The sequence below is a fragment of the Tursiops truncatus genome, chromosome 2 (assembly GCF_011762595.2).
Source record: "Tursiops truncatus isolate mTurTru1 chromosome 2, mTurTru1.mat.Y, whole genome shotgun sequence".
In the NCBI taxonomy this organism is placed as follows: domain Eukaryota; kingdom Metazoa; phylum Chordata; class Mammalia; order Artiodactyla; family Delphinidae; genus Tursiops; species Tursiops truncatus.
Window position 1 is genome coordinate 49,614,984 of NC_047035.1, and position 12,847 is coordinate 49,627,830.

The following is a 12,847-nucleotide window of genomic DNA, read 5'->3' on the forward strand; positions in this document are numbered from 1 at the left end:
AGGGAGGGAGGGAAAGGAAGAGCAAAAGTAAAGGCCAGGGCTTCCCTGGTGGTGCAGTGGTTGAGAGTCCGCCTGCCAATGCAGGGGACACGGGTTCGTGCCCCGGTCCGGGAAGATCCCACATGCCGCGGAGCGGCTGGGCCCGTGAGCCATGGCCGCTGAGCCTGCGCGTCCGGAGCCTGTGCTCCGCAACGGGAGAGACCACAACAGTGAGGCCCACCTACCGCAAAAAAAAAAAAAAAAAAAAGTAAAGGCCAGACCAAGGGGACCAGCACCCCTGAGGGGCAGCTGGGGTAGAGGAGGAGTTCCTGCACCCAGGGGGACCCACCCACGGTTAGGGGTCCAGCAGGACAGGGGAGGCTCTCGTCCTCGTGTTACCGTATGCTAACACATATGTATGGAATTTAAAAAACTGGAACTGATGAACCTACTGGCAGGGCAGGAATAAAGACGCAGACGTAGTGAACAGACTTGAGGGCACGGGGGTGGGGGGTAGGGGGCAAGGGGAAGCTGGGATGAAGTGAGAGAGTGGCATGAACTTATATATACTAACAAATGTAAAACAGATAGCTAGTGGGAAGCTGCTGCATAGCACAGGGAGATCAGCTCAGTGCTTTGTGATGACCTAGAGGGGTGGGGTAGGGAGGGTGGGAGGGAGACGCAAGAGGGAGGGGATATGGGGATATATGTATACGAATAGCTGATTCACTTTGTTATACAGCAGAAGCTAACACACCATTGTAAAGCATTTATACTCCAATAAAGATGTGAAGAAAAAAATAGAAAAGTGACCTAAAAAATGTACAGATAAACTGCATAAACAAACATGTCCCTTCTGATGTCATAGAAATGGAAAGACAAAGCTGTGGGTACAAATCCATCAGAAACCAGTAGTTGAATGTTATTTGCGCTTCTAGCAGAAAAAGAGATCTCATTAGAGACAGATTAATTTTACCACCTCAAATTATTCTAGAGAAAACGAACTGGGGACAAGAACAGCTGTCTCTCAGCTGCCGTACAGCTGTGGAGGTAAACCAGTGGTGATAGAGCATTTGAGGGACGAAGAACTAGCAAACAACAGGTAACTGATTTTCCATTATTTGGAGAATGTTTTTTCTTGAAAAGAGAGTATTTATCCACCTTGAATTTTCTTCTTTTTTATTGAGATATAATTGATATATAATATAATATATTAGTTTCAGATGTACAACATGATTCAATATTTTTATATATTTTGAAATGATCACCATATTAAATCTCATTAATATCCATCACCACACATAGTTACAATTTTTTTTCCTGTGATAACTCTTAAGATCTACTCTCTTAGCAATTTTAAAATATAAAATACAGTGTAATTAACTATAGTCAAGCTGTACATTACATCCCCAGGATTTATTTATTTTATAACTGGAAGTTTGTTTTGTATCTTTTGACCCCTTCACGTATTCATCCATCCCCATCCCCACCTCTGGCAGAAACAACCAATCTGTTCTCTGTATCTATGAGTTTAGGTTTTGTTTGTTTGTTTTTAGATTCCACATACAAGTGAGATCTTTATCTTTTGTCTTTCTCTGACATTTCACTTAGCATAATGCTCTCAATGTCCATCCATGTTGTCACAAAAGGCAAGATTTTCTTCATTTTATGGCTGAGTAATATTCCACTGTGTATATATACATATATGCGTATCACATTTTCTTTATCCATTCATCCATTGATGGTCACAGCTTCTTTCCATGTCTTGGCTACTGTAAAGCTACAATGAACATTGGGGTGCATATATCTTTTTGAGTTAGTATTTTTGTTTCCTTCAGATAAATACCCAGAAGTGGAATTGCTGGATCATATGGTAGTTCCATTTTTAATTTTTGAGGAACCTCCATACTGTTTCTCATAGTGGCTGCACCAATGTACATTCCTAACATCAGTGCACAAGGGTTCCCTTTTTTCCACATTTTTGCTAACACTTTATTTGTTGCCTTTTTGATAACAGCCATTCTAACAGCTATGAGGTGATATCTCATTGTGGCTTTGATTTGCATTTTCCTGATGATTAGTGATGTTGAGCACCTTTTCATGCACTGCTGGCCATCTGTGTGTGTCTTCTTTGGAAAAATGTCTGTTCAGATCCTCTGTCCATAGCTTTATTGAAATATAATTCACATATCATAAAATTCACCCTTTGAAAGTACAGTTCAGTGGTTTTACTATATTCACAGAGTTGTGCATTTATCACCACTATTTAATTTTAGAACACTCTAATTCACCCCAAAAGGAAACTCCATACCCCTTGCTGGGTCATACGTTAATTTTATGTTTAATTTTTTACGGAACTACTAAACTGTTTTCCAAAGTGGCTACATTATACAGTCCCACTAGCATGAGCCCTACATAAACTACTGCCTTGTGTTTTTCCATTCTTGTCCTTTTCACCCTTTTTTCAACTTTCCATACACAGATGTGGGATATTGAAAACAAAACAAAACAAAAACACAAAAAAACAAATGCTGTTGAGATTGAAACGCAACATTAAAGGGAAGTTTGAGGATAGTTCCAGAAGACAGGGAGTGAGTCAGATAACTTATTCAGGTCATTTATTTTTCTATGTTGTTTAGGTTTTGTATTGTCTTAGCCTATATCAGATCTAATTTATAGTTACATATATAACTATATATAGTTATATAGTTAGATTATAGTTATAAGCATGGATGTTGTGTTGTTCTCATGGTCTTGGATTTGAGCATGTTGATACGGGCTTCCTTTTAGCAAAGGAGGTGATTTCTTTGAGAAGAGACAGTGATGAGAGTTGGACTAGAAGTGCCTGAGTGCCTCCTTTCTTCCAAAGAACCCTGCACTTTCCAAGACATAGCCCAGAGGCTCTCTTGTTCCTTGGCAAGAGATGGAAGTTGGTTTTCCCATGTATCTGTGGAAGGAGTGAGCCAGGATTAATTGTGTTATATCAGTGTGTCCATAATCATGTTCAATTATTTGGGGAGCTCTAGGCTACACACAGTAAAATAAGTTCCTTTGTCCAGGATCTCACGTCTCAAAATCGTTACTTGGCTAATGTTCTTTGAGGATCTCGAAGAAGGAGGTATAGAGTGCAGCTTGTCACTAAATTCACCTCGTCCCCACCCTCCTCCAAACCTGTTCCTCTTGCAGGATTCTCTCTCTTGAAGAACAGCATCATCACACACCAAGTTTCCCAAACCACAAACTTGGGACTCACCGTTGATTCTTCTGCTTCCCTTAGGCCCAGAATTCCCTATGGATGATTTCTTGCTGTGATATCTGTTTATTTAACAAATATTTACAGAGCACATTTTATAAAGTATCTGGCTTGGGAAGCTTACACTCTAATTGTAAGGACAGGACAGGATCTACGCAGATGAAAAGCTAAATACCAACATGAGATGTGTCACCAGATAATAAATAAATGTGTATTACAGATAATGTAATGCTGCAGGCTCAGGGAGAAACATCTTTTCAGGCTGAAGAGGTCAAACAACGAGTTCAGGGAAGTACTGTTCTGTTGTTTAGAAACAGCTTTGGCGATGGGAGATTATTTCATTATTTTTTAAAAATACTATTCATTTATTTTATTTTTTAAAGTATATATTTTATTTATTTTATTTACTTATTTTATTTATTTATTTGGTTGCGCCAGGTCTTAGTTGCAGCAGGCGGGCTCCATAGTGGCAGCTCGCCAGCTCCTTGGTTGTAGCATGTGAACTCTTAGTGGCGGCATGCATATGGGATCTAGTTCCCTGACCAGGGGTAGAGCCCCGGGCCCCCTGCATTGCAAGCATGGAGTCTTAACCACTGCACCACCAGTGAAGTCCCAGGAAATCATTTTAAATGGCTATCCAAAAGGACCCATAGAATGTTCAAACTGGAAGATATAAAGCAGCCATTTGCCAATACGCTCATTTTACGTAGAGGAAATGAGACTCAGTGACACCAAATGATAGATGTTGGGCTGCATTCATTCAGTATTTATTGAGCACCCACTGCATGCAAAGGCACAGAATGTACTACACACTCAAAACAGCAGGCGAGGTGAGGCTAATTCTCCAAGGGCACCTGGATCTTGTAGGAAACTAAACCTGTGTCAGAGTGTCCCAAGGGGCAGGGCTGTGATGGCAAAGTGGTGGGACCAATTGATAGTTGTAAACTGGGTTATTGGTCCTTCCACTAACCCTTCAAGATAAAAGAATTAAAATAGTTAATCACGGGTTAGTTATTTCTGCTTTGTGAGCAATCAGGGTGAAGGAATTTACCACCACCTACAGTGTCCTGCTGTCTCATTAGATATCCAGCTAGGAGATTCTGAAGCAATCTTTACTCTGTCCACTGGAGGGAAGGTGACAGCGGAGTTCTTGTGAAGTGGAAACACTGTGGTTGATTTCAGGATGATACAGACTGGGAGGTGCGGAGAGTCTCATCATCAAGGATCTTTTTTTTCTTCTACTTGCATTATTTTTTAAATGATCCTCTAACGAATTCAGAGTAAGGGCAATTCATGGTCCACGTTCCAGCCTTAGGGAAAACAGTGACATGGGGCTTTTACTCCAGAGGAATTCATACAGGAAAAGCTAAAAGCTCGGGGAAGAATATGTAAAAATATCTTCTTGAAAATGAAGGCACATGCATGGAGAAAGTGTTGACAGGAAAAAAGTCACAGCTGTCGAGAAATAAACAGGAACTGACTTTCCAGTCCCAGAAGACTAAATGTTTCCAATTCTGGGCTTTCTGGATGCCAGACATTAGTTTGACATCATCTATGCCTCAGTTTGTAGAATCTCCAAAGACACAAAAAAGCCTCACTTCCTTAGTTCCCCTGTTCATGCCCTGAGTGTATGTGTGCTTTCAGCACAGCTTGAAATTAGCATATTTTTCCATCTTTGCCTTTAGTTTTTTAACAAGCAGGGAGAGACCCAAGGGGACCTGGACTTGCGTGCACCTTGGACTGCAAAGCCGTGTCGGGTAGCCTGAGGCGGGTCTGCATTATCCTCAACCGAGCTGGGCATGCGTGGAACAACCCGCCCCTAGAAAGGAGTTTTAAAATCATATTATGTAGTGTGAAATGAGATCATAGATATGAAAGCTCTTCTTTGAAGTTAAAAAAATTTTCAGCCCACAAATGCACAGTATTGATATTGTTTATTAATGAATGTATTTGATACTCTCTTTGTCCGGTTCCTAGCCATATTCAAATGCATTCATTTAAAAAGACAGTCATCAGCCTTATGGCTTACAGACTAACATAGAAATTTAATTACTAATAAATACTAATATATACACAAATGTACTCTCTGAGGAGGCCACGCAGCCACTCTCTTCTACTTCACCGCCAACCAAAAGGAATTAAAAATTGATGTCAGCAGGAGATTCCCTCCCTTCCTTATAGTGTGTGAGACAAAGGAATGTAAGAGGTTGTGGGTGGGGGGTACTCCTCAAAGAGGATAGGAACTCCCAAAGGAGCCCACCCCACCCAGCAGTCACAAATGACTTAGTAAACACCAGCTCATTAATCCAGATGTGACTGTGAGTAGTATTGTGAGGTGGCCTGAGAAACAATTTTTAAGCAGAAAGGCTATAGTGTTTAACAGGCAACCCTATAGTCTTGCACTATAGGAATTAGGAATCCTTGCGTTTGACGTTACTTGTCCAGTTTGGAACGAAATATCATGCACGCAGGCTACATGTATCCCCAGCACCTAGCATAACACCTGGCACAAAGCAGGGGCTCCTAAGTAAATGAAGGAGTAATTGAATAATTGCAAAACTTGAATCTATCTGTACAGCAGCCAGTCCAGTGCCACACAATTCCAATCTTTCCATCGCATGTATTCTCGATAGGCCCCCTGGCATCCTCTGATTCAAATCTGTAAAAGTCTGAACTGCATGATGATAGGAAGGAAGAATCCAGGACTGGAAGGTCTACTGTGGAAGCCGTCGCAGGGTCCACTGCCTTGTTCTCACCTTCCCCACCCGGAGCCAACTTCCCAGCTCAGTGTAGCCATCATGCCCTGCACTACCTTTGACCCCTCTGAGGATTCGACAGGTATTCCTTCTCTTGTGCGATCCCACTCCACGAGCATTCATCAAATGCCAACTGCATGTATTATTACACCCTGCTAGGTACTGTGGGAGTACTGCTAGGTACTGCTAGGTACTGTGGGAGCACTGCTAGGTACTGCTAGGTACTTTGGGAGTACTGCTAGGTACTGTGGGAGTACTGCTAGGTACTGCTAGGTACTTTGGGAGTACTGCTAGGTACTGTGGGAGTACTGCTAGGTACTGTGGGAGTACTGCTAGGTACTGCTAGGCACTGTGGGAGAGAGCAGAAATATAAGATCAGGCCCCTGATCTCAAGAACTAACATTATGGTTAGGGAGACTCTTCATTATTCTTCATTTATTCTACAGACATTTTTAGCATATGTGCTTAGTACCATTCTAAGTGCCTGGATTCAGTGTTGACAAGACAGATATCTTCCTTGCTCCCATGATACTGACATTCTAGAGGGGGAAGACAAAAAAAATCATATAAACAAATAAATACATGACGAAAATTCAGACAAGTGCTACCAAAATGAAATCAGGTCATAGAGAAACTATTTTATCTGAGATCTTAGTGACAAGACTTGAGAGCAGACTTCCAACCAGAGGAAATAGTAAGTTCAAAGTCACCCAGGTGAGAACACAAGCTTGAGTGTTCAAGACCCAGCCGGAAGCCCAGCGACAGTGGGAAGAAATAGGAGACAAAGTCGGGCAGGCAGGGGCCAGCACATGGAGGCTGTGTCCTTTACTACTCAAAGTGTGGTCCATGGACCAGCAGCATCAGCATCACCTGCGAGTTTGTTTAAAATGACCCCCAATCTCAATTTCCTTTCTTTTATAGCCAAAGGACTATCAACTTTTAGATGGCATATATCTGCCTGCAATAAAGACCACTTCTCCAAACCTCCCTTGCAGATAGTTGTGGCTATGTGACCTAAAGGGAGTGATAGATGTGGCTTCTGGAATGTCCCTAAAGGGCATGTTTTCTTCTTTCCTGCTCTCTGGATACAAATTTAAAGGCTACTTCTCCAGCAGCTATCTTGGACCATGAAATGTCTTTGAGGATGGAAGCTACCCAAGGCCAAACAGCAAGCAGAGAGCCCATGTCCCTGCCCTGAAAAGGCCTTACCAGCCCTGAACTGACTACCTGTCAAACTCCTGAATATAAGAAAGAAACTTCCATTTTCCTTAAGCCACTGGTTTTTTGGAGTTTTCTGTTACTTCCAGCTGAACTCAATCCTAACTAATTCACACTCTTTATCATTATTTCTCTTATAGAACTGTACATTTCCCCCAACCCTTAAGTAAAATCAATAATCCAAGAAGATATACTACATTTATCCTGTAGCTTCAAAAAACTCCCACTAAGCCCTGACCCACCCCTGCTCCTCTACGGTCACACATACAGCAATCGAAGCAGCACAGTCCCAGCTGGACGGTGGCAGGGAGGGTGGACACAGCAGAGGGCAGTGGCAAAGGCAAGGGCACAAGGCCAAAGGTCAGCTTGAGCTCCAGGTCCTCTGCTGCTTCCCTCCTGAGGACACTGAGGGAAGTGGACCCCTCCAGGCTGAGCTGCTAAGCCTCAAGTCTTGGTGGCATTGGCCTGCCTACTCTGAAACGTCTAAAATTGTTAAACAGTCAACAGATCTCTTGCTCTGTTGAAGTGACTTCAACCTAGACTGATAAGACACGTCACACCAGGTCTCTATATATAGAAAGAGCCTAATATTTGAAAACTTGGAGGACTGACCAACTGCTGCTCTTCAATGGCAGTTCAGTAGGCAGCTCCATCAACAGCCCCCAGAGCCACCTCTGTTAAAGGCACAATTAAAACTGTGCTTAAAGGCAAATGCGATCTCAAGACATGCCCTCCGGCACTCACATTCAGTCAAAGATAGTTACCCGAGAGCTCCTTCTATATAGAAATCCTGGAGCCTCTGCTGCCGGGGTTCCCTGCTGCCTTTGCAAGACATTGCCTGGCGCCTTGTCTCTTACAGTTTAATGTCTACAGATGCACCAAAACTGGATATCACAGGAGATACAGGATAGATTTTGGCCAGAGCAACTTAAATGGCCCAGAAACATTGGACTTGTATCTCAGTTTGTATCCCATAGTTTCTGCCTTCCCCTCCAGGGAGCTAAAGCTGATCTAGACCTTAGTTCACAGGATCGGTGAGTGAAGGAATTACGAAACGATGAACATTCCACCAACAGCTCTTTTTTCAGTAACCCTGGCTGCCCATTCAGACCATGCCTTTCACAACTTTCCTTTGGGGGTAGACATGGGCTTGGGTCTAAGAGAATCTGCCCCAGTGTGTCCTAGGTGGGCCCTGAATTTGACCAGACTTGTTTGATTGTTTTGAAGGAGGTAAAAGCTGAGCCCACTCCCTCAGAGCTATTCCTGGATTAAACAGTGAGCGATCAATAAGATTCATGGATATGCACTCAGGAACCACAGAAGGCTGCTTTAGTAGGTGACTTTGGGAAGTGACACCAAGGCTGCCATTGCAGTATAGGAAGATTCCGGGATGAGTATTGGAAGCAAGTGGCCATCTCCTCCATGCAGGTTGAGGAGGAGACTGTTGCAACCTTTCTGCAAAAGGTAGCAGCCTCTTAATCTATTCAGGATGGAAGGCATTTTCCAAATTCCACCCACGGCAACATGATATTCTTTATGGCCCTAGTTTCTATGAAGCAAGAAGCAACTTAAGATAAACTACATAAATGAACCAGAAGCAGGAAGAATTGGTGCTTAATACAAACCCACAGAGGCAGCCTAGTCCACATCAAAATGGGGATCCAATCTCTCCACTGAAGACAAAGGTACCAGGTGAGCACAAGGAGGTTGCACTTTGATGTATGTTTGTTTGAGCCCTGTATCAGAAATTATCTCACATCGGAGACTCTTTATGCAAACTTTCCATCATCCTGAATATAGGATTTCTATTGAACGCTATAAAATAAATCTATGCACATCAATAAATAAATCATTTGGTTTCTCTGGAAGGGGGTTTCCTTAGTAGGGCTTATATCGCTAATATAATCATAACCACTCCCTCTAAGGATTAAATTTATCCCTTCAGCAAAGGCACAATGAATTAAAAAACAGAGAGAGAGAGAGAGACTATATAATGATGTCTTCCAAAATGAAAGACTTGTTGGAAACTCACCTGGGTTATACAGCTGTCACTAACAAGCTAGAACATTGCTTTAATTCTGTACCGTTTATTGTCATGGGATCAAACCGACTGGTGGAGGGTTTCCACCATCTACTTGCAGAACAGAAAATTGTGTTGTGATGTTTAGATAAGACACGCGGGGGCAGCAGTGAGCTGATGAGGAGACATAGCAATGGTGACACTTTTGAACCACAAAATTTGACTCTAGACATTGAGATGCTGCCAAGCTCTATTTAAAATCATTTAAACCAAACAGAAACACTTTTTATTTAACCTTAAAATTAAATGTAAGGGCTTCCCTGGTGGCGCAGTGGTTGAGAGTCCGCCTGCTGATTCAGGGGACACGGGTTCGTGCCCCGGTCGGGGAGGATCCCACATGCCGCGGAACGGCTGGGCCCGTGGGCCATGGCCGCTGAGCCTGCGCGTCCGGAGCCTGTGCTCCGCAACGGGAGAGGCCGCAGCAGTGAGAGGCCTGCGTACCGAAAAGATAAAAAAAATAAATATTAGAAGAATTTACCCTCCTGGCATACGTTTTCTGCTCCCCACGAGTGCTTAATATTTTTCCTTCCCAAATGTTTTTGCTTTTTCAATTGACAATGATCTTTTTCAATCCATTTGGGAGTTTGATAATTTTAAAGCTGAGAAACTTCCTCCTGACCAGTCCAAGTTGAAGCCGGGGGGAGGGGGCGGGGGGTGGCGGAGCAAGATATCCCAACGTGGGGGGCACAGAAGGCAAGCCCTGGGTGGTGCGGAAGTTCACAACGTCCGCCTGCGTGGAGAGCCCACTGTGGCCTGGCGCTGACGTCGCAGAGCAAGCCGGTGGCAAGGGCTTTTTTTTTTTTTTTTGGTACGCGGGCCTCTCATTGTTGTGGCCTCTCCCGTTGCGGAGCACAGGCTCCGGACGCGCAGGCTCAGCGGCCATGGCTCACGGGCCCAGCCGCTCTGCGGCATGTGGGATCTTCCCGGACCGAGGCACGAACCCGTGTCCCCTGCATCGGCAGGCGGACTCTCAACCACTGCGCCACCAGGGAAGCCCAAGGGCTCCTTTTAAAGTAGGGGGACGCGGCGGCACTTCCTCTTCTTCTCCAAGGACAGGTTCATTTCATCCCCGTCTATCTGAAACCAGAAGAACAAGGATCAGTACCGGGTTCGCTTTCACACCTGGAAGGAGATTTTGTAAACAAAGGTACCCCAGCCAATCCACCATCACACCCCAAAACGGGGCAGCAGTGAGACAGGCCTATAAGCAAAGCCGGAGATTGCAGGAGTGTTTACTGAGGGCAGGCTGGTCTTCCCGAAGGCGGCGTTGGGGAATGGTGGGGGGGAGGAGGGAGGGGAGAGGAGAGTCTGGGCTCTTCCCCACGTGGCCCCAGAACAGCCTGGCCAGGAGCCGCCAGGACAGCCCCTCTCGCTGTGCCCGACAGGAGGCCTTTGGCAGGCTGTCAGGCCGGGTTTTATTTTTAGGCTCAGCCGGGGCTGCCCTCCTGCACCAGGGCTTCCCCCTCGCACAGCTGTTGCTTCTGCTTTCCAAAGCCCAAGCCTTGTTGTGCTTCCCCTTGCCTTTGGCCGTCACAAGTTGGAAGAGTGATGGTAGCTTTAAAGGGGAGGGGGGGAAGAGGTTGCAGGGGGCTGAGATTCCTGCTCCCCAGCCCGGCCTTGCAGCAGTCAGCCCTCCATCCTCCCCTGAGGATCTCCAATCCAGGCATTTCTAAACCAAACCATGGGGACTTCCCTGGTGGTCCCGTGGTAAAGAATCCGCCTTGCAATGCAGGGGATGCCAGTCCGATCCCTGGTCAGGGAACTAAGATCCCACATGCCTGCAGGGCAACTAAGATCGAGGGCCACAATTACTGAGCCCACATGCACTGGAGCCTGCTCACCACAACTGGAGAAGAGAAAACCCGCAAGCCACAACTAGAGAGAAGCCCGTGCCACAATGAAAGATTCCCACATACCGCAACTAAGACCCAACGCAGCCAAAAATAAATAAAATAATAATAATAAAATAAATAATAAATAAACCTGAAAAAGAAATAAACCAAATGATCTCAGGCCCAGGCAAGGCGGCCTCATTTTCTTGAGCATCCTGAGATGCCAGGCCCTTCTCACTACTCTGAGTATGGGGCATTTCACCTGGTTCTCACCTGCTGAGAAGCCAACAGGAAGAGCAGAACCTGGACTCAAACTCCAAAGCCTGCTTCCCCTCTGCTCCCACACCACAAGCCTTCTCAGATAAAAAGGGTTCCTTGTATGTGTCCTATTTTCAATAGTTTCTTTCTTCCACTATTAGAAGCGGGGGGGAAAAAAGCATGTTTATTGCAGTATTTCCATCCAGTATCTCTCTGGGCAAATCTAGACCTATTTTACGATTCTGCTTTTTAGAGCATGGTTGCAGCCCTAGAGACGTGTGACTGCCTGTGTCCCTGTGTGTATTTTAAAATCTGCACGGAAGCAGAGGTTACCTGTGGGGAGTAGGACTGGGGGATGAGGCTGTTTTGCGTTCTTATTTTCTACCCTTCTGTATTGTCTAATCTTTTCCCAAGAAGTGAATTATTTTGTAATGCTCAAAAAGAAAAGAATGAGGACAGCTCTCACTACAGTCAAGGCCATTGCCTTGTTGGCCATGCCCTCAGGCAGGACTCCACCCAGTAGGGTTTTTTCTTCTGTTCTTAAAAATATGCTTAAATTCTTGCTCCTCCTGTTGAAGTCCCCTTTGTTAAGAGTGTTAAATGGCTCTGGTGTCCCTAGACACCCATTTCCTGAGAGCAGGCTGAGGGCTTCCTTCCTCCACCCAGCATTCCGCACACCCCTCCCACCCATACACTACTTTTTCTCTTTCTTTTTCAGAAACTCGACGCTATCAGGCCCAAGAATTGGCCAGGAAAGGTCTCAACACAGACAGGATCACTCAGAGAAACAGTAAGATAAGTCTGTGTGTTGTACAATACTTTGAAAAGCAAATTGTCAGGAGAGAGGAAGAGAGCCAGCTCTTCTTTAACTCTTTGTCCTTTGATTTGTATTTGCTCTTTAATCCATTCAGCCTCCAAACGCTTGCTGAACAGCTGCCCTGTGCCTGGCTCTAGACAGTTCCTGGGTTAGAAGGGAAGGAGCCATAGTCCCTGCAGGGAGGACCACACATTCTCGACCAGAACAAAGGCAAGTGGTGAGTTTCGGTGAGACAAGCAGGCGGGGGGGGGCGCCATAGAGCCCAGGGCCCAGCACCGCCCAGCCCTGGTAGTGAAACTTTCCAGGACCTGGAAATGCCCGAGCTGAGTGTTAAAGGATCAGATGGAGAAGCAGAGAACAGGAGGAAGGATATTCCCCGTGAAGGAAAAGTGAAATAATAACAAGGTCCCTCTGCTATTGAGCTTTTAGGTACACCGTGGCCCTGCTCTGAACCTTTCTCATGTATATCACTTAGGTCTCACAACCTGCGGGGCAAGTACTCCTGTGGCTCCATTTTAAAGCTGAGGTCCCTGAGACACAGAAGGGTGGTGGGATTTTTCAAAAGCCATGCAGTGAAGGGCGATGGAGCCAGGATTTGAACTGAGGCTCCAGAGCCCTCGCCTCTAAACCTTGGTAACCTTGGGTGACTCAAGA

General features: G+C 45.1%; 1 long non-coding RNA gene across 2 annotated transcripts in view; it reads left to right on the forward strand.

The window, feature by feature from the left end:
- Positions 1–672: 672 nt before the first annotated feature.
- Positions 673–12,847, forward strand: part of LOC109548073 (uncharacterized) — a 34,213-nt gene continuing 22,038 nt past the window's right edge. Inside the window, exons 1-6 of one of the 2 annotated variants that reach the window (XR_002174079.3) lie at positions 673–1,081; positions 5,866–6,070; positions 6,910–8,670; positions 8,753–8,898; positions 12,095–12,166; positions 12,288–12,410. This is a non-coding gene — a long non-coding RNA (uncharacterized lncRNA). The remainder of the gene's footprint in view (positions 1,082–5,865; positions 6,071–6,909; positions 8,671–8,752; positions 8,899–12,094; positions 12,167–12,287; positions 12,411–12,847) is intronic. The other variant, XR_012329983.1, reaches the window with a different exon arrangement.